Source organism: Symphalangus syndactylus, chromosome 1, assembly GCF_028878055.3.
Source record: "Symphalangus syndactylus isolate Jambi chromosome 1, NHGRI_mSymSyn1-v2.1_pri, whole genome shotgun sequence".
In the NCBI taxonomy this organism is placed as follows: domain Eukaryota; kingdom Metazoa; phylum Chordata; class Mammalia; order Primates; family Hylobatidae; genus Symphalangus; species Symphalangus syndactylus.
This window is the reverse complement of record NC_072423.2, coordinates 149,643,939-149,664,853: the sequence shown is the minus strand read 5'-3', so window position 1 is coordinate 149,664,853 and position 20,915 is coordinate 149,643,939. Positions and strand designations below refer to the sequence as shown.

Here is a 20,915-nt window from a genome sequence, read left to right as displayed (position 1 = left end):
GTTCTCTACTCCTCTGAGTTTTCATGGCTAAGTAAATTTCCACATTGAAGAGGCTCTGAGATCCAAGTCAACTACTGGCTAGGGTACCATAAAACACATGGGAAATTAGCTTTTACCAAGCACCAATTCTATGCACACCATTCATTCCCATTCTACCATTTAATGCTGATAGTATCCTGTGAGCTGGCTATTATTAGCATCATTTAAAGACAAAACAAAACCAGCGAGGCTGAAAGAACGGCTGCTCTGGTGCACACAGATGGCACATGGCAGAGCCCAAGCCCTCTCCATGAGATCTGCAGTGTTTGTCCACACGGCAAGGCAAATTACCTTGTAGAGTCAGCATGGAGGTTTGCTAACTCTGCCAGACTTGGTGCAGGAAAAATACCAGCCGTGCTGCTAAATCAAAACCCCATGAGAAAACTTTCTGGTGACAGAGGGGCATTGTGACCCACGTTGCCCAGGGCCAGGGAAAGGGCAGCTGCTCATGGTCCTTCCTCACAAGTTTTCCTGGAGCAGATGGACACTCCCAAGCCCAGGGAGCCCACAGGAGCTTCAGAAGGGCTTGGCTGGAGGGCGGGGCCCCTGTTGCACTTGCTCACTGGGGACTGGGGAGGCTCTGATCGCAGACCGGGGATGCTGCCACCTCTGTCTGCTGCCGGCAGAAAGCCACAAGCCATGAAAACTGATTGAGACGAGAAGAATTCATCTGGGACTGGCTTTTGCTTTAGGATGGTGTTGGAAGTTGCTCATTGTCACTGGAAGCCTGGTCCACTATAAGGGTGTCGGGATCTGAAGAGCTATGGTGAAACACCACTGAAGCATTGCCAAGGTGAGGCCCTGCATCTTCCGGGTTCTTTATCGTCTTCCTTTAAGTTGTGCAAATGGTGCTCTAAGGCCTGTAGTGGGGCAAGCAGGCAAGGACATTGCTGTGGGTGCCACAGACGGAGGAAAAGGCATGAATACGGTCGCTGCCTCAGCTATGAATACATTGCTCCACGGTTTGTGCATTTCCAGTTTTGAGAATTTTTAATTTATAAAAGTTGATCCATCCAGGGTAGATTCTGCTTTTTGGAAAAGGCAGTGAATGTGCCACAGAGGAAAGAAGGGATGTGGGATGTACAGAGGGGGTTCAGCGGGCACACACAGGCCACTGCTGTGCTCCCGGCAAGTCACTCAGCCTCTTGATAGGAGGTGATATTGACTGCGCAGAGTTGATGGAGGTTAGCGGTCACACGTGGGGAGCAGCTGGCTCAAGGCAAATGACTGGTTGCTGCTTTCATTTTATTTTGTTTGTTTCTGAATGAAGTTGCTCCATTTTTCAGGCATTCAGGAATGGGGTAACTGAATAGATGTAATGATGATCTTCTTGGTTAAGAGATCTATTTCGCCATGAAACACCAATAGTGAAAAGGAAAGCATAGTTGATTACATATTTTGAAAGGATTGGTTTAAACTGTAAGGTTTTGACAACGTTTCCATTTATCTGGTAATGTGGGTGGATGAAGTTCATCCTCATCTACCCACATGAGGAAGGAACTAAGGAATCGTGCGTTTGCAGTAACAGAGAAGAAATTGCTGTGCTATGTGCACATCCTCCTCCCTCAGGAGAGTGGGACTTAATTCCCCTCACCTTGAGTGAGGCCTGGACTAAGAGTATGGAAAGGGAGAAATAGTAGCTCTGTAGTGGAGAAACCTGCATACGCCAGCTTCACCAAGGGACCAAGCTTAGCATCACCGGGAACAAGCTGGGCTGCTGTTGTGAACTGCCACGACAGTGCAGTTCTTCCCGCCAACTCATAACCCCAGTCTAATCACGAGAAAACATCAGAAAAATCCCAACTGGGGAAGATTCCACAACATATTTCACCTTCAAAAATGTGAAGTTCATGGAAAACAAAGAAAGACAGGCAAAGTGTCACAGATGAGAGGAGACATAATGGTCAGGACACCCAAACCCAGAATTCGCATGCTGTATTGGATCCTAAAGAAACACCGCAAAGGTCACTAGTGGAAAAATAGGTGAAATCTAAACAAGGCCTGGGGTCTCGCAAATATTATGGTAACAATTACTCCTCAGTTCTGGCAAATGTACCATGGTTAGGTAAGGTGTTCACATTAAAAGAACCTGGTGAAGGAAATATGGAAATTCTCTGTACTATCCTTGTGATTTTTCTCCAAATCTAAAATTATTGCAAAATAAAGAGTTAAAAAAAATTAGACTCATTCTTCCTCAGAGCAGAAGTAGACAAATCCTGAGCATTCTTGGGAAAACTGGTGTTCGTGGCCTGGTGGTCACACCTCTTTGTACATTCTGGAATATAGCAGGCCTTTTGCATTTCTGACCATCCATCATTCTCTCTCCCAACCCCTACCTTATTCCAGAATAGCTCTGTATTTGCCTCTCTTCATGGTATTTCTCATGGATGATTTTGTTGTTGTTGTTGTTCAATGGGTTTTGTGGGGGTTGTTTTTTTTTTTTTTTTTTTTTTTCAGAGATGGGGTCTTGCTCTGTCACCCAGGCTGGAGTGCAGTGGCAAGAGATCATAGCTCACTGCAGCACTGACCTCCTGGGCTCAAGTGATCCTCCCACCTCAGCCTTCTGAGTAGCTGGGACCACAGGTACGCCACTGTGCCTGGCTCATTTTTTAATCTTATTTTTTGAAGAGACGGGGTCTCACTTTGTTGCCTAGGCTGGTCTCCAACCCCTGGCTTCAAGCCATCCTCCCACTTTGGCCTCCCACAGCGCTGGGACTGCAGGCATGAGTCACTGCAACTGGCCCAGCATGCATTTTTGAGCCTTTGCTCTGTGGCAGGGGCCGCAGGACTGAATACACCCTCATGTGCCCAGCCAAGCTGACTGCACTGGTGCAGGCTCCTGGCACCCGAAGCACAGGCCCAGCTACCCACACCCGACTCCTCTCCAGGAAGGAAGCAGAAAGCCAGGAATGAGGACCCAGGCCCCTGGGGGAGCACAGCATTCCAGTCAGGAATCTGTTGTCCTCTGGGCTGAACCAGCCCCACAGAATCTGCTCAGCCAAGCGGCTGTGAGCTGGGCTGGACAGCCCTTCCTCGAGAGTAAACTACGGCCTCTAGGATGTAAAGAGGGGACTCAAAGGGCCAGCTCCTGTTTGAGTGAGGATTCTGACCTTGCGAGCCCACCTGCAAACTGGGGTCTGCAGCCTTGAGGGGCTTAGGGCCACCGGTGGCCAGCATCCTGGCTTGCAGGTTTCACGTGTGTGGAGAGGTAACAGCAGGACAAAGAAACCTGGCCCCTCTTGCAGGCCCAGCAGAGCAGGTGAGCCCTGCTCAAAGGTGATGCTGCACCTGATTAGAGAAAAGCTTCTGAAGCAGGTGAGGAGGAAGAAAAAATGAAAAAGCTGCAGGAAGACAGCACATAGATACATGGAAATCTCAACATACTGAGATGGAAATCAATCACAAAACTCCTACAGGAAAATCACAGCTAAAAGGTGATGATTACATGTGGGCCTGAAGTGCCTTTCCTGTCACATCTGCTACCCCACTGCCAGCCTGCTGCTACCCCACAGCAGCACTCACATTTCTGGAATGTTCCCTGGTGTGCTCTTGCTTGCCTGAATCCCTTCCCCACCTTACCACCTAGGGAACTTGCATTTGCTCTGATGTCCAGGGCAGGCGCGAATGTCTCCTCCCAGTCACAGTGCCCAAGCTCATTTGCGTGTCCCCAGCAACCACCAGCACACACCCAGGGCTCTGGTTTGCAGGCCTGCCAGGTTCTCTGGACCAAAGCTCCTGAGGACAAGGACAGGCCCTACATATGCCTCCAGGTCCCAGCACCCAGCACAGTGCCTGGCCCACCAGGGGTATCTGGTAAAGTGGTTCTTGAGTTAAAGACACAAGGGCAAAACCTTGAATGAAAATCCAGGTTAAGACACGAGGATGAAAGCTTGAAAGAGGAAAAGCAAAGATAATTGAATGATCATCCCTAACCATGGTGCACCCCAGAGCATGCTGGGGTTTCGACAGGACCCTTGGAAGAAAGAGAAGAGGCATCTGAGGCTTCTGGCACATTCCACTTCCTGCAAGACAGTGTGGTATAGAGGAAAGCACTGGGGCTTCCTGCCAGCCAGGTCGGTCTGGCTCTGCACCTGCCAGCTGGGAGTGTGAAGTGGGAGCAGTTGCACCCACCCCCAAGCACAGACATGAGAACTGAACAGAACCACGGGATGGGGGTCCAGAGCCTAAGACATAGACGAGTCTCCTCCTTGTCCACTGTGGGGCTTGTGCAACCCCTTCATCAAAGCGCTGGTGCTTCCCACATTGTATTCAAGGAAGTTTTCTCACGTTCCTTCTCATCACAACTCGCTGCTTGCCTTTTTGCACACTTTGGTACCTAGGATGCTGAACCTGGACCAGTGGGAGGCAAACAAGACACACCTGGGTTGCAAAATGTAAGGCGGCTTCCATGCTCAGGTCGTTCAAGTGCAGGAAAGGTTTGTGTATGTGTGAAACGCACAATGCCGTGTGGTGTCTATAAGGGCATTTGAGGTTCTGTGCTTAATGGATGAAGTGGGTTCTGAGCATTGAGTCCGTGGATTTCTGATGAGTTTCTTGGTGCTCTGAGCTCCCTGAACTTGCAAGCAAGCTTTTGTGTAGGTGGGTACTTACAGTTTTTGTCAGATTCCCAAAGGGGTCTGTGAACCCCAAAATACTTGGAATCACCCAGTCAAATATCTAGGAAGGACATTTTAATTTTCTCTCTCAGTATATTGTAGATATGAGGAAGTGGAAAGGACTTGGACACAGAAGTCAGACAAAGCAGCCACATCTGAGCGGTCCCATCCTACATTGTAGTGGTTAGATGGCTGGCCTTCTCAACCAGAGGGCTCCAGTGCAAGGTTCAGCCCTGGCAATGTAAGCAAGTCACTGTGTGCCTTCCTGAGATGACAATAGTTGGACCCCACTATTTACTAGCAGCCTTACCTATCTCTGGTAGGTTAATTATACCCTCTGAGTCTTATTTCTTCACTCATTGATAATAGCACATCACAGCATTATCAGAATTAAATTACAAAGCCCTAATTTTTAGGTGAGTTGAAGCTGAGGAGCACACAACTTTTCTTAGAGGGTGCACTCAATTCTCAATGTCGGAACCACCAGGGGCTCCTTGTACTTCAAAAAGACACATCTTACGTGACAAGTTCTTTGATTTACTTTTAGGCCCGATATTCATTTTGAAATCTCAAAAGGAGAGCATGGTGATGTTGTTTCTCAAAACAGAAAGTAAATTTAATAAGATTGAGAGCCATGAACCTAGACACAGTCATGGGCCACATAACAAGATTTCAGTCAATGACGTACTGCATATATGATGGTGGTCTCATAAGATGAAGACGCTGTATTTTGCCTGTACCTGTTCTATGTTTAGAGGCACAAATATTCACCACTGTGTTACTATTGCCTACAGGATTTAGTACAGTCACGGGCTGTATAGGTGTGTAGCCTAGAAGCAACAGGCTATGCCACAGAGCCTAGGTGTGGAGTAAGCTCTACCATCTAAGTTTTGTATACGATGTTCAGGCAACAACAAAATCACCTAATGACGCATTTTTCACATCAGATCCCCATAGTTAAGCAATGCCTAACTGTATTTTGGGAACTTCCCTGTATCCAGATAGTCAGTCCAAGAGCTGTGTGTTTGGATCTCACAATGCTTGAGATGCTGAGAGAATCTCCTTTCCTGAGTCAGATGTGGGCATTCTTTCTTGGCATGGGTACATTGCCGTGGCTTGTGTTGAAAGCTGCATAAGAAACAGAGGCTGGAAACTCACAGTGGCATTTATTGCTAAGATGACACTAAGCTGTTCTCATTCCACCTGGGACCTCCATAGAAGGAGCCCAGAGAGGATGACTCTCAGACTCCAGATCCAGGAAATCCATGCCTCCCTGGAGAAATGGATGTCTTACAGACACTGTGACTCTTCAAACTGATCATTTTCTTCTCTGTGCTTTGGACTCCAGGACACTTAGAACCCAATTTGCATCTACCCACTAGCAGTTTGCTAACAGCATGTCACAGTCTGTATTTCCGTGCACTAGCTTTATACACATTTTTTTTTCTGCCCTAACTTACCCTTTGGTCTAATTTCCTTGTCTGTTTTTCTATCCTGTTGTATGTATTTTTATAAGCAGTCTCAAATCTTTTCTGGAAACACCAGGAAATGAATAAGTAGACAAATACAAGCAGGACAGCATTTCTGAAAGAGCCTGATATACAGCGAGGGTGCTCACTAAGGATTAGTTCCCTATCTGTGCACAAAACAGAAAAATTCACTGAGCCAACCTGCAGTCAAATGTCCAGCTTTGAATCTATTACACTTATAGAAATAGCTTATTTTTACACATATTCCACCTTAGATTGATTTGGGGGGCTTTTGTTTTTGTTGTTGTTGTTTGAGACAAGGTCTCACTCTGTTGCCCAGCCTGGAGTGCAGTGGTTTGATCTCAGCTCACTGCATCCTCTGCCTCCTGGGTTCAAGCCATTCTCCCACCTCAGCCTCCCGAGTAGCTAGGACTACAGGTTTGCACCACCACGCCCAGCTAATTTTTGTATTGTTTTGATAGAGGCAGGGTTTCATCATGTTGGCCAGGCTGGTCTCAAACTCTGGACCTCAAGTGATCTGCCTGCCTTGGCCTCCCAAAGTGTTGCGATTACAGGCATGAGCCACTGCACCTGGCCTGTTTTTTTTGTTTTGTTTTTGTTTGTTTGAGATAGGGTCTCGCTCTGTCTCCCAGGCTGGAGTGCAGTGGCGCAATCATGGCTCTCTGCAGCCTCCACTTCCCCAGCTCAGGCAATCCTCCCAGCTCAGCCTCCCAAGTAGTTGGGACCACAGGTGTGCACCACCACGCCTGGCTAATTTTGTAGAGATGGGTTTTCGCCATGTTGTCTAGGCTGGTCTCAAAGTCCTGAGCTCAAGCAATCCACCTGCCTCAGCCTCCCAAAGTGCTGGGATCACAGGTGTCAGTGACCATGCCTGGCTCTACCTTTTATTGTTAAAGGTTATATAAAATTATTTCATTTTAAAATTCTTTATTCGTGCCATTTCTGTGGTACAATTGGATTTTTTTTTTTTTTTTTTTTTTTCAGACGGAGTCTCGCTCTGTCTCCCAGGCTGGAGTGCAGTGGCGCATCTCGGCTCACTGCAAGCTCCGCCTCCCGGGTTCACGTCATTCTCCTGCCTCAGCCTCTCCGAGTAGCTGGGACTACAGGCGCCCGCCACCGCGCCCGGCTGATTTTTTCTATTTTTAGTAGAGACGAGGTTTCACCGTGGTCTCAATCTCCTGACCTCGTGATCCACCCGCCTCGGCCTCCCAAAGTGCTGGGATTACAAGCGTGACCTACCGCGCCCGGCCAATTGGATTTTTATATAAAGTTAAATAATACTTTTTATTTTGGCCGGGCATGGTGGCTCACACCTGTAATCCCAGGGCTTTGGGAGGCTGAGGCAGGCGGATTGCTTGAGGTCAGGGGTTCAAGACCAGTCTGGCCAACATGGTGAAACCCTGTCTCTACCAAAAATACAAATACTAGCTGGGCATGGTGGCAGGCACCTGTAATCCCAGCTACTCAGAAGGCTGAGGCAGGAGAATTGCTTGAACCCAGGAGATCTCAGCAGTGAGCTGAGACTGTGCCACTGCACTCCAGATTGGGCGACAGAGTGAAAGAAGCAAAAAATTGAATGATACTTTTAATTTTATTATTTTATTTGAATAAATAAAAGGATACTTTTTAAAGTGTTACACACGAAAATAGGGTCAAAAGTCATAGCCCATTTTTTTGATTTTATTTGGTGCTTTATAGGAAAGGCTAAACTCTCCTTTTTTTTTTTTTTTAACACATTAGCATGGAAAGGAATCATTTCTACTTTGTGGTGTCTGTCTGTCTATCTGATGGGCTCCCTGGCACCTGCCAGCACACTGGGGGAAGTGTGAGGTCAAGATAGGCATCTCATAGATGAAGAGCATGGCGTGCTGGTAAATGTTTAACAACCAGCTTTCCGGGAAACAAATGTATTGTATACATACATAAGTTTATAGTAACATGTACTGATATAAAGGATGCATAGCACTTAATTTACAAATAATAACAAAATATGCAATAGTCCCTATCCTAAATACCGCATAGGCGATTGAGTCTCATAGAAAGCTTTCGTGACTTTGCCACTGTCATATCCGTAGCCAAGCAATGGGTGCAGTGGATGAGCAAGCGTGGCGTTGGCACAAACACTGAAATGTTCATTCATGTTAAGGGGCAGATCAAAGTGAAACAACAAAGATGTGGGGCACGCTGCAGCCTTAGTGCCATGAGCAGCTTCTTTGCTGAATTGGATAATAGTTTTTCCATATTCAAAAAAAGTTTCCTCAATGTTTTGTGCTACTCACAGTGTTCTAGCTACAGACAAGATGCTCTTTTAAGTATAGAAAATCCACGAAACACATCGATGCTGACCTGTAGCATTTGCCTGTTCCTGTTGTGAAATACTCCCACCAGGGGCAGTTTCAAGTTGTCAACATGACTTGCGTGAACATGGGTTTGAGATGTGCAGCAGCACAGCACGATAGAGTACTTCCGCCTTACAGACACCGTCAATTAAAGAACCTCAAAGCATAGCTATTATTAAGATACAGTAAAAATAATTAACAAGCAATGAGGTTTAAGTATTTATAACCTTTGTTTTAATAGGATTCATTTAGTTATATCTTGTATAATTTAACATTAATTTTTTATAAGTTTAATTTCTTTTTTTGTCTTTTTCTTTTTTTCTTTGAGAAGGAGTCTCACTCTGTTGTCCAGGCTGGAGTGCAGTGGCATGATCTCGGCTCACTGCAACCTCCGCCTCCTGGGTTCAAGGGATTCTCCTGCCTCAGCCTCCCAAGTAGCTGGGATTACAGGCACCTGCCACCATGCCTGGCTAATTTTTGTATTTCTAGTAGAGTTGGCCAGGCTGGTCTTAAACTCCTGACCTCAAGTGATCCGCCCGCTTCGGCCTCCCAAACTGCTGGGATTACAGACATGAGCCACCACACCCGGCCCATGTGGTTTTTATACCTTAATCTTGCATAATGATTTGAATAATTCAGCTCACAAAATTCATGAGAATTTAACAATCGGCTCTTGCCTACCGGCACAAGCTGGCCCCCAGTGTGTCACTGACGGGGAGGCCGAGTGTCTTGAGGCCACACTGCAGATCAGGGTCCTGCCTGCAGCTGAGTGGGGAGAAGTGGAGAATAACTTGCCTCCTGGGCTGTCCTGAGTCCTGAGCCTCACAGCAGAGGCCCGGGTGGGTGACCCTGCTTCGTGCTCGGTGGCAGGGAAAGGGGGGTGGGCCTGTGGGCCTGGATGGAGAACCTGTCCCCGTGGCTGTCATGTCCCTACACCAGCTGCTGCCAGCCTCTGTGGGGCTCACAAGTCCCCACTCTCAAAACGGCTGCTGTTTTCCACAACCGTGGATACAAGGATGTCCTCTTGGGTGCCTTCTCATCTCCACTCTCTGCTGGCCTCTTTGTACACCTTGATACCTGGGATGCTGAACCAGGACCAGGGGGAGGTAAAGACACACCTGGGGTGCAAAAATGAAGGAGACCCTGATGCTTGAGGTTGTTCAAGGGCAGAGAATGTTTGTGCATCTGTGAAGCACACAACCACACGTAGCATCTAAAAGGACACTGCATGTTCTGCATTTAATAGATTAAGCTGGTTCTGACCTTCTAGCCCCTGGGCTTCTGATGAGTCTCCTGGTAGCCTGTCAGCTCCTGATCTTGGATGTGAGCTTGTGTGTAGGTGGGCACTCTTCTGCAAAGTGTATTTACAGTTTTTATCCGGTTTCATCAGATCAGAAACATCTGTGGGTGCTGGCACAGGAGGGATTGACGACAGGTAACTCCCAAAGGGAGAGGTGCAGCTTTGTCACCTGCCCTTGTGTCAGGTGGGACGTGGGATGCTCTATTTTTTCTGCTCCATCCTGTGCCCAAGCCTCATGCAGAGTGACCCTTTTCAGAGAGGTCTTTGCCGCCAGGTCACTGTGAGCATGTGGCTGGATGATTTCCTGCCATGCACCAGGGCTCTGTGCGCTGTCTGAAGTAAGCAAGGGTGCTCTTCCTTGGCACGGTCTGAGGGCTGAGACTGGCAAGGAGACACCTGCTCTCTTGGCCACCAGACTGGAGGTTCCTATGTGCAGGTGTGGAGGATGGAAGGGGTCACTCTGCCCTTTTTCCTGCCAGGGCCTCACCTCTGCTGAGGCTGTTGGCTGCCCTGGGCTTGCAGTGAAAGGAGCCGGCTCCCACCCTCCCCTGCTGGTCAAGGGCATCTTCCCAGGATCCCGCACCCAAAATTGCCACCAAGGCAAGTGTCCTGTGGGAACTAGCAAGTGGGAATCAAAACTACCCCCAGAGAGGCTCCTGGCCGGGAGATGAAGGGATCTACCCTGGGGCTAACATCTCCCCAGTCTTTCTTGGAGCTTAGGTCCTGGCTTTAGAAAGATCCCATTCACAGCTAGGCACAGTGGCACACACCTGTCATCTTTGTACTTTGGGAGGCCGAGGCAGGCGGATCACTGGAGGTCAGGAGTTTGAGACCGGCCTAGCCAACATGACGAAACTCCATCTCTACTAAAAATGCAAAAATTAGCTGGGTGTGGTGGTGCACGACTGTAATCCCAGCTACTCGGGAGGCTGAGGTAGGAGAATTGCTTGAACCCCAGGAAGCAGAGGTTATAGTGAGCTGAGATTGCGCCACTGCACTCCAGCTTGAGCAACAGAGTGAGATTCCATAAGAAAGAAAGAAAGAAAGAAAGAAAGAAAGAAAGAAAGAAAGAAAGAAAGAAAGAAAGAAAGAAAAGAAAGAAAGAAGGAAGGAAGGAAGGAAGAAAAAGAAAGAGAGAGAGAGAGAAAGAAAGATCCCATTCACCTGCACAACAGCCACACTCCTTTGTGGCCAAGGAAAGTGTTTCAAACCTTTCTCTACAAGGCCCCTTGAAGAGGGATAGCATGGATTGCAGCGGGGTCCACATGCCATGCATTCATTGCAGTCACTCGGAATGTCTCCACACCATTCATCTTGGCAGCACAGAACCTTCTGCTTTTGAATCAGGTTCCCCTAATTGCTGCCTGCCCGTAAAGCCACCCTCTCACGATGGAGCTCCATCCTTCTCCCTCCCTCCTCCTATTTATTTTTGGACTGTCAAAATGGCCTCTCTGTGGCCATTTTGACTGCCTGCATGTAAGAAAATTGGCATCTTGATGTTTTGTCTTTCTTTTGTTGACTGAAGACCTGCTGACAAATGACTGAGGAAGAAGGCATAAATCTGAAGAGGGAGAAGTAGGCGCCTTCAGGAGCTGGTTTTCCGTGTGTAAAGCCATCACAGGGACGTGCGTTTAAGATCTTTTATCAATCTTCATAGCTAAGTGCTTTTAGTTAATTGCAGGTGGGAGGGGCTGCTAGCTCAGGCTCCATGGAGCATATGCTCAAAAAATGTCTCCAATATAGTGACTTGCTGTTTGAGGACAGTCTAAGCAACTGAGGAGTGTGCCCCCGTCCCCACCCCTGAGATGAGGCCTGATAAGGGTGCTTGCATATTTAGTGTTGGGCACCCTGGTGCTCTCCAGCATGTGGTGTTTGGCCTAAGTGGCCCACATGGACGTCGTTTCAAGGATTTTACAACAAAAAACACCAAAATGAGGACATCTCTGTGGCCATGTCTCAGGCAAGGGGGTAATTGATACAGAGCATATGCACACACAGACAAACACACATGCACAGAGAGACACGTACAGACACATATATGCACACAGACACATAGATACAGACACGCATAAGAATACACACAGAAACACACACAGACACCCACACATACACACATACGCACAGATATGTAGAAATCCCTAGACACAGAGGAACACACAAAGATACACAGGCACACATACAGGTACATCTACACGCTCATCAAAAACAACAGCAAAACCACCTACCATGACAAATACTATTGCAACAAAAGTGAACAAATAAATTCTGTGCCACAAAGTTTCCCAAACCTCATCTATTTTGTAGAAATCTAGTCACTGGAGTACCATCCTTCACAAAGTTCTTTCTATTCTTTCTACTGTACTAAGTTTTCTGTTGTCAAATGGCAAGAGATCTCTGTTTTCTACTTGGAATGGGCCTGGAGAAGGGAGACAGCACCCGCTCCCTCCACCCCTTGTACTGAAGCCCAGCATGGTGACCTGCCAAGCCAGAGGGTGACCTGGACACTCACATCTCAATGCAGGGCCAACTGTAGCCTCTGGCTGGTGTCCCTGAGCGAGGGCAAATTTGCAATAACACCTGTTCTCTCCTTTCTCAAATTTGCTCCCAAGCTCCAGTGCTTTCGTTCACGCCCTCCCCCTTCTAGACTGGGCAGTTCCGCATCCTTGGAGCTCATTTCTCTGTCTTCAGAATCTGATGCTCCACTTCCTCCCATGTGTGGCTGGCAAGGTCTTTCTAAAATTCAGATGTGGCCCTATCACCCCCCAAGGTAAAGCCACCATAAACTTCTCTGTGTTTGAGAACAAGGGCCAAATATCCCACTGAGGCCTCCAGGGTGTGGACAGTCTGGGTCTCCTCTCTTCTCCAAGCATGCTGGGCCCATCTGTCCTGTCCCTGAGGACTCCCTGGCACACGACACTTCAGAGCTTTTGCCAAATCCACTCCCTGCCTGAAATGCCCATCTCCTTCAGAGAGCTTCTATGTATCCTTGGAGTTCCAGTCCTCATGTCCCTGCCTCCGATATGACCTCTCCCCATCTTCCTCTCGCCCTGTCACTGGCCCCGCCACGCATGACAAATCGCTTCCCGCACTGGGCCCAACAGGGAGGCAGATGGTAGAACAGGTTTTGGGCCAGGTGCCAGGTGCAAGTGGCTCTTCATCCTGGTTCCCTGCCGCACACCTGGAGAGCTAAGTGCTTTTCCTGAGGTCACGTAGAAGGTGACCAGCCTGGCTCTGGAGCTGTCTCTTTGCCACATCATGGGGTGTCTTTAAGGTGACCTTGAATGTGCTTGAAGATGTTTTATGTCCTGTTTGCAGACCTAGGGGAGGACAATGCCAGGGCTTTTTGCCTTCCCAAGGTCACAGCCTGAAGACACTCAGGAAGATGTATTTGGCTCATTTATCATTTTTTAGAAAAAAAGAAAACAGCAGAATGTGCTGAATCCTTGCAATTGTTGGCAATGGCACTAGTTTCATGGAAGGTGGAAGGGCAAGTTAGGCTTCTTATGAGGGCATTCCTGGCCTCTGGAGGGGTGTGGGTGGGCTCAGGTGAATGACTGACAGACTGGATTTATGTATGCTGAGTGTGAATCTCAGTCCACAGCTTGGTGTGCAAAAATAGACAATGTCTCTGTTGGGGAGAGGAAACTGACGTCTCAATTCAGGGTCTTCACCCCTTTCTGCAGGGTGGGGTCCAAGTTTTGGGAGCCTCATGAGTCTCAGGAATTCTGAGGTGGCCTATTTGGTCTTTGTCATCAGTCCGTGCAGGGGGCTGCTAGGATGTCATGTCAGCCTCTGGCCCTGGCCGAGCCCCCTCTCAGAGATTCCAGGCCACATCCCAGGTTGAGGGATGCATCCTCCCACTCTGGGGCCCCCCAGGTGGGACTCTCAGGGAGGCCACTTGAGCCCCCGGTTGCCCAAACTGACTTAAAAAGATCTCTCAGTCAGTCACATCTGCATCATGGGCCGAAAGCAAGAAAGTTCTTTTGTCTCTCTTTCTGCTTTCCTGTGACAATGGGTGCAGAACCATCGTGAATGGGTTCAGGTGCGGGTAGAGAAAATAATAAATAGGAGGAAGAACAATCTCAGAAAAGCAGGTAGGCTGTCCCATCTGCTGACAGAGCAGTGTGTAAGCATCACTGAGCTTGTGACATTGATGCTTTTTCCAACATGCAGTATAAATGTACACTGTGATTTTACAAAGCCAGGAGCTAAGTAACAACACCCTTGGCAGAGGAAGAGTGAAGTGGGGAAGGAAACTGAAGCAGGCTAGGGAGGATGGACAGCTTGACAACTAGTTAGAATTGGAAGAATCACGAACTGGGATTGTAAAAGAATAAGGCAGAATGTCCTACCTTCCTACCTTGGCAAACCCTGCCCTTGGGAATGGTCCTGGATTTGTAGTGGCCCTGGCCTGGACCACCATGTAGATGTCACTAATGGATCCTGCCAGGGGAAGGGCCTGTCATGGCCCCCAAGAAAGGCAGGGATGGCCACCCCAACTGCAGGGGAGACACCACCCACCCTGCAGGACTTTTGGGAGCTTTCAAAAGAAGGCAAGTCAACCCTTTAAAAGAACTTTGAAGAGACAGGAGCTTAGTGGACCCAGTGGAGATAAAAGGTCCAGGTAAGGAGTGGCCAAGCACTTGGAATTTAGGAGAGGCCAATCAGAAAGTCCCAGTGGACCAGCTTGGGGGTTTGCGGGTTAATGGGTCCATGTCAACATACAGCTCAGTGGGTGCCAAAGATCAGCCAGGCCTAGGGTGCAGATGACAGTAAGACAGGATGGCGACCTGGATTAGGACTGGAGGGGGAACCCGAGGCCAGGAGAGCAGGGAAGAGATTGCTAAAGACAGTCAGCCCATGGCAAGCTAGTTTTCTCCCCGAGCCAGCATTTCTACACCTGAGCACCCGCCTTGCTGTCTGGTTGGGTGAATTCCTCTCTCTGGGCTTCAGGGCCCAGCATTGCTAATCGGGGGTAGAGTCAACGGCCTTGCAGGGCACCCTTTGGTGGCTCTGTGTGGCACATCAGGCACACTGGTCAAGTAGGGGGTCATCACCAGGCCTTGGGTGCTTCTCAAACCTAAAGTCATGTGGTCCTCACAACAGCCTTGTGATGTCATCAGGAACCTGCCCAGTGGTCCAGGGCTGGGAAGGACGAGAGCCAAAGTGCAGACTCAGGACTGTTTGACCCCAAAGCCAGTGCTCTGAACTCTCCATCTGACTTCATTAACCACTGCCTCTGACACTACTGTAAGGCAAGAGAAGTGTGTCACGGCGCGAAGGCTAAGCACATGCTGGGAAATCACCCGTGGCTTGCAGACACATGCACAGCTACTTGGGGGAGATGAAAAGCCAAGAACGGGTGAGCTCAAGCTGTGCTCACACGGGGCGCGTGCTAGGTGACTGCAGGCCTCGGAAAACCTGGGATCCAGAACAGCTTTCCCAGACTAGGAGGCTCTGGCACAAGTTTGCCTGAAGACATGGCCCCATGGCAAAGCCATCATGTGTGGGACCTTCCTTGGCCCCCCCTTGGTGAGCCACATTCCTGTCCATGCAATAGCTCCAGCCCTCACCCGTGGCTTTTCACTTCTTCCTTGCTTTCCGCTTCTGTCCACCCTATACCAGAAGGTCCTTCCTGTCAGTCCTCTCCCGCATTCCCTCTGCCTTCGGGTCTCCTGGAATTGGAACTGTCACTAGTCAGTCGTTACTTACGAGGATATGCAGAAAGCCAGACACCGTGCTGGGCCTCGGGGGGGCAGAAATAAGACAGTCACTGTAGTGTCAGCTGTGTGCATCCATCTCTCCTTCTGACCCAAATGCAACTGTGATGGGGGCTGGTCCTGTCCTTTGGGGCCATCAGACAAGGGAGCAGCTCACTTTTGCAGAGGCCAGAGGAGCCGTGGTGGAGGGGTTTTCTCAGGGCTCGAGGGAAGCCCCCGCCCATCCACTGAGAGCTTTGGGAAGGAAATGCTGGGGGCCTTTTGTGCCTCCTACTCATCACTTCCCCCCAGCTGCAGGCAAGGAAGGTCGTTAGCAGCCCAGCCTGTGGGGAGCAAGCAGGCCATGAGCTGCATGCAGCTGGCGCTGCTATTACTTAGGAGGCATCACAACAATGACTCAGGTGCTGACCATAACCCTTAACCAGGTCACAGCGGCTGCCTGACAGTTGAAGCTGCTACCCCTCCTTCAGGTTACACTGCATGAAAAGTTGGCAATCCTCTCTCGGTGGCTGCTATGGGAGCAGCTAACCTCACAGCACCCGAAGGGATGTCATGGGGACCCCAGATCTGTTTCCAGCATCAGCCGATGCCAGCAGGAAGCCAGCCAGGCCTGGGGCTTGGCAGCCCAGGGACTTTACCACCCACCACTCACAGGGCCGTTGCCCTGGACAGGTCATTGATATCTGACTCACAGCCAATTCATGGATGACGTGAATACAAAAATCAGAGGCTCACGTGGATTTAGACGTGGAAATGCCTCACCTGCTTCCATGAGCCAGTCTCTATGTGGCAGACTTGAACTGCATGGGAGCTGATAAGAAGCAGGGTGGGCGCTGGGATGTGACTATGCCCTTGCCACTGTTTCCAGTCACCCAGCTCAGGTTCTGTGGTTGTCTAAGCCCGGGGGTGCTCTGCCGGGTCTGCAGCAGCCCGGCTGCCTTTTCAGCCTAATCACCAGAGAAGCCACAGAAAGAGCTGGACCACTTAGAGGGGCAGGCTGGCCACAGCCACTTGGAAGAACAGGCTGATTTTGTACAGATGTGTCATTTTCTCCTGACTTTGAAACTGTAAACATTATATAATACCCTAGAAAATTTTGAAAACAGATATCAACCATCAATAACACTGCCAACCTAACACTTTTACCTAAGAGCTACTCATCTTGATCTGTCTCATGCGCAGTTTTCATTGCTGGAATCATAAAGACATAGCACCTTAGATTCTTCTCTTTTCTTTTTCTTTCTTTTTATCATAACATAAGCATCTTTCCCACTGCTACTTTTGATCACTTTTGAGGACTCAAAATGATCATTTTTGGGCCTGCATAATATTTCATTGTGTGAACTCTCTATCACCATTTCAATCGGGTGTTTCGTTTGCTTCCATATTTTTTTATCACCATAGCAGGTGATGATTGAAAAAATAACATGCAGCTTGCAAAGTCATTCTGAATTACATCGTGGAGCTGGAGAGTGTTCTTTCCTAATCCCTTCAAGGAATTACGATGATATGGGGAGATGAAACTTTCATTTGGGGGCTGGAGTGGGGTAAGCTTTGAATTGCATTTAAAGTCAGTGTGATAGTGACTTGAGTTTTTCATCTCTCTTCTCCAGCTCCTTGACAGCCATATTTGCTGGCCAGGGTTACTGATGTGGTCTTTGGCCGGAGAGCAGACTTTCCTCTCCGTGAAATGAAATGACTCATACGGAAACAAACCCCAAGGCTTTGGCTGCATTTGTCCCGTCATCTAAACCAGGGTTTCTAATCAGAAGTCCACGAATGATTGTGGGGCTTTGTCGGGGGAGAGGTCCTGAAGCTGGGCACAAAATTTGGCATGTTTGTGATAAGTATATTTTATAGGGATAGTGTCTGTAGTTCCATCAGGTTCTCAACAGGGGCTGTGGCCCCAAAAATGTTTTTTAAAAAACCCAACTTTCTCTCTCTGTCTCTTTCCCCCTTTCTGGGAATCTGAGATTGAAATGAAATAAATCGAAAGATCTTTGCCTACATACAGAGGTCCAGTAATGGGATGGGGAATATATTATGCCCATTTTAAAAATGAGGAAACTGAAGCTCAGAAGTACTCACCAAAAAGCACATAGCAAGCATGTGGGGAACCTTGGATTTGAACCCAATCTGTCTTGTTGTCAAGTCTGCGTGCATGCACCCGGTTTGCTAAAGTGCCTCTCTGCGGGTCGGGCGAGGTGGCTCACGCCTGTAATCCCAGCACTTTGAGAGGCCGAGGCAGGCTGATTACTTGAGGTCAGGAGTTCGAGACCAGCCTGGTCAATATGGTGAAACCCCCTCTGTACTGAAAATACAAAAATTAGCCAGGCATGGTGACCCACGCCTGTAGCCCCAGCTGCTCAGGAGATTGAGGCTGGAGAATTACTTGAACCTGGGAGGTGGAGGTTATGGTGAGCCAGGATCGCTCCACTGCACTCCAGCCAGGATGACAGAGACTCCATCTCAAATAAATAAACAAATAAACAAATAAATAAAGTGCCTCTTTGTTAAGGCAGTTGCTTCTATTTCTACTTTTTTAACCAAAGCTAATTGCTAATGTATTAAAGTATGAGATTCTGCCTTGATTATGGCTGTCCGTGGTTCTTAACTAAAGGAAATGCTTTGGTGTTTTAAAACAGATGGATCCCCACAAGCTTTGCATTTCTCACCAGGGAGTCAGACTGACACAGAAATATTTGTGGTTGGTTAATTGTTCTTTCCTGCTACAAGCACTCGCCATAGGAGGTGAGCTGTATTTACCAAACTGAAATGTTACTACTTGAGGCTGAAGGAGCCAAAGAAACCTTGAAATTCAAGAGACCAAGCCCAAAAGTTCCACCCAACGAAGTGGGAGACTTCAGCCCATTGACTTCCTGAATATAGTTCAGCCTTTTCTCTTCACACAGCAGTTTCTATTAACAAACTCTCTGGCTCCAGTGAGCGACTTTGACTTCCTAAATAAGTTTGCTTTCCTTTCTCTCTTAGAAATTCGGTCTTAAATTTCCTTAAACCCAAGTGTGTATACCTAGAGCAAAGAAGATGGGGTGTAATTCAATTTCTCTTCTCCTTTCTTCCTCTGCGAATCTGTGCTAGGTTTCCCACTTATTATTGTTGAAAACTGGCAGTCATTAAAGGGGATGGAATTCCTGAAATATGGCAAACAGTCATGCAACAAAAAGGAGAAAATTATATTTTCATTTTGGGCATCTTAGATGTAGTGCAACATTCAACATGAGATCAATGTGCCCTCTTGACCCCAAAGTATTGGCTAATGATCCATAATCAATATTTAGGATAACACTGGTTGGGCATATGAATGACATCTTTCCACCATTGTCTTGGTAAATTAAACTATTTACTCTTTCTGTCAGTGGGGTGCTGTCGGGAGGTGGAAAAGTAAGCATTTTCTTACGTTTGGGTTTTCTGTGATTGTTTGATTATTTAATTTATTCGTCCAAAGAAGAGAAAGATTTACTGCAGGTCTACAATGTATCAAGTGGTAAGATGGGGCCTGAAAATACAAAGATAAACAACCAAGCAAACAAAAAAGGCTTTTCCTTGAAGAGCTCAGGAGGAGTCTAGTTTAGAGGGCAGACATGCAAGTTCTATGCTTCTGGTCTGTAAGAAGCGCTGTGGGATCAGAAGAAGGGATGACTTAACGGGTACAGAGTTGGTGATGAGTGGATGACCTCTTGAACGAAGACTAGCTCTTCAAGCAGACCCATGGAGGACACTAAAGAAAACTGTGTTGTTTGTTTAGCTCTTTTCCAGAACTTGTTATGATCTCGTAACAAGGTCTAGTCAATATCTTTATAAGCACGTAAAATTCCTCATCCTAAACCCCGCCCTGAAATCACTCTGATAACATGTCAGCCATCCAACACAGATGTGGATAGTATAGAAAGCTCAATGTTTCTAATCATTTAGGTTTTACAATTTGGTCTCAACAGAGATTTTTATATGGGACTTCATGTTTTACAAATTATTTTAGTATTATCAATTTGATCCTTTAAGGCAGGCAGAAAACATATTTCCACCCTCTATAGATAAAGCCATTGAGGCTCAGAGAGATTTTAAAATTTTACTGCAAATTATACAGGCTTCTGGTTTTTTTGTTTGTTTGTTTTTTTGAGATAGAGTCTTGCTCTGTCACCCAGTCTCTAGCGCAGTGGCACAATCTCAGCTCACTGCAACGTCCCCCTCCTGGGTTCAAGTGATTCTCCTGCCTCAGCCTCTTGAGTAGCTGGGACTACAGCCGTCACCCACCACCATGCCCAGCTAATTTTTGTATTTTTAGGAGAGATGGGGTTTCACTGTGTTGGCCAGGCTGGTCTCAAACTCCTGACCTCAAGTGATCTGCCTGCTTCGGCCTCCCAGACTGCTGGGATTACAGGCGTGAGCCACCACAGCTGGCCAGATTATTCAATTTTAAGGTCTTACGGGCCACATAACATGATTGCCTTTCTAAAAGAATTATTTATTCATGGAAGGCTGAAGCAAGATTCTCTTGAAGTCCTTTTTTGTCCTTGACAAAATATTTACTTTTCTTATTCAATCCTCCTACGAGATCCCTCCTGTCCATGCCCACGGCCTAGATTGGTCTCTGGCCTTGAGCCTTAGCAGAGCACACTGGGTCCCAGGGTTCATCCTCAATGCACCACACGCAGTTGGCTCAGGAACTAGGACCTCTGTGTCTTGAAGTGGGTGTGGATGGTAGGGAGGGGGAGATGGAAAAGCAGGGGTACAAGGCTGATGCTGGCAGCAATGAAGACCTTGGTGCTTCGTGGACTGTGTGGACACTGAGAGGGAGTGGAGAGGCCAAGAGAAACCAGAGCATCATTCCTGATGGAGCCCCATGTTACCCCTGGGCTCCTTTAGGGCGCGAGAGTGCCGGGGTTGGACCTTCTCCAGGCTCCATGATCTTTCTCCGCAGCTGTGAGCAGAGCCCAGGCTGTCTTTTCCTCAGCATCCCCTAAATCTGCGGTGCAATCATAGCCCCTGAATGTTAGGGCTGGAGGCGACTCAGACATAATCTACCCACAGCCCTTGCTGCACAGAGACAGAAGCAATGAGATGAAGTCACTCGTACAAGATTGCACCTTGGGCCGCAAAATTCCTACCAAGTGATCCAGGGAGGCCTTTGAGGCACTGCATTCCCAAAATGCCTTGTAAATAGTCAGCCAGAGTTACAGAGTGGTGCTCAGAACAGGTTGCAGACGTTTATTGAATTCCATGTGACTTAAGTGTGGTTGGCGGGCAGTCCACATCACCGCCGTGCGCTGCATGAGGATCCTGTGTGAGGGGGGCTTGGGGTAACGGAGCAGCTGGGCCCGGCCCAGGTGGATTCAGAGTCTCCCATCACTCAGAGAAGCCTGCGCCTTGGAAAGAATTCAACTCCTTGGTCT

General features: G+C 48.1%; 1 protein-coding gene and 1 long non-coding RNA gene across 12 annotated transcripts in view; one reads left to right on the top strand and one right to left on the bottom strand.

Moving 5' to 3' along the window:
• LOC134731910 (uncharacterized) overlaps positions 1–17,969 on the bottom strand; it is a 39,856-nt gene extending 21,887 nt beyond the window's left edge. For both annotated transcript variants that reach the window (XR_010114627.1, XR_010114628.1), the window contains exon 1: positions 15,497–17,969. This is a non-coding gene — a long non-coding RNA (uncharacterized lncRNA). The remainder of the gene's footprint in view (positions 1–15,496) is intronic.
• BLK (BLK proto-oncogene, Src family tyrosine kinase) overlaps positions 305–20,915 on the top strand; it is a 68,431-nt gene continuing 47,820 nt past the window's right edge. For 4 of the 10 annotated variants that reach the window (XM_055288283.2, XM_063613377.1, XM_063613389.1 and 1 more), the window contains exon 1: positions 372–832. The gene's annotated coding sequence lies outside the window, so the exon portion shown is untranslated. Of the gene's footprint in view, positions 833–20,915 lie in introns of all 10 variants that reach the window. The other 6 variants (XM_063613373.1, XM_063613362.1, XM_063613353.1 and 3 more) reach the window with 3 other exon arrangements.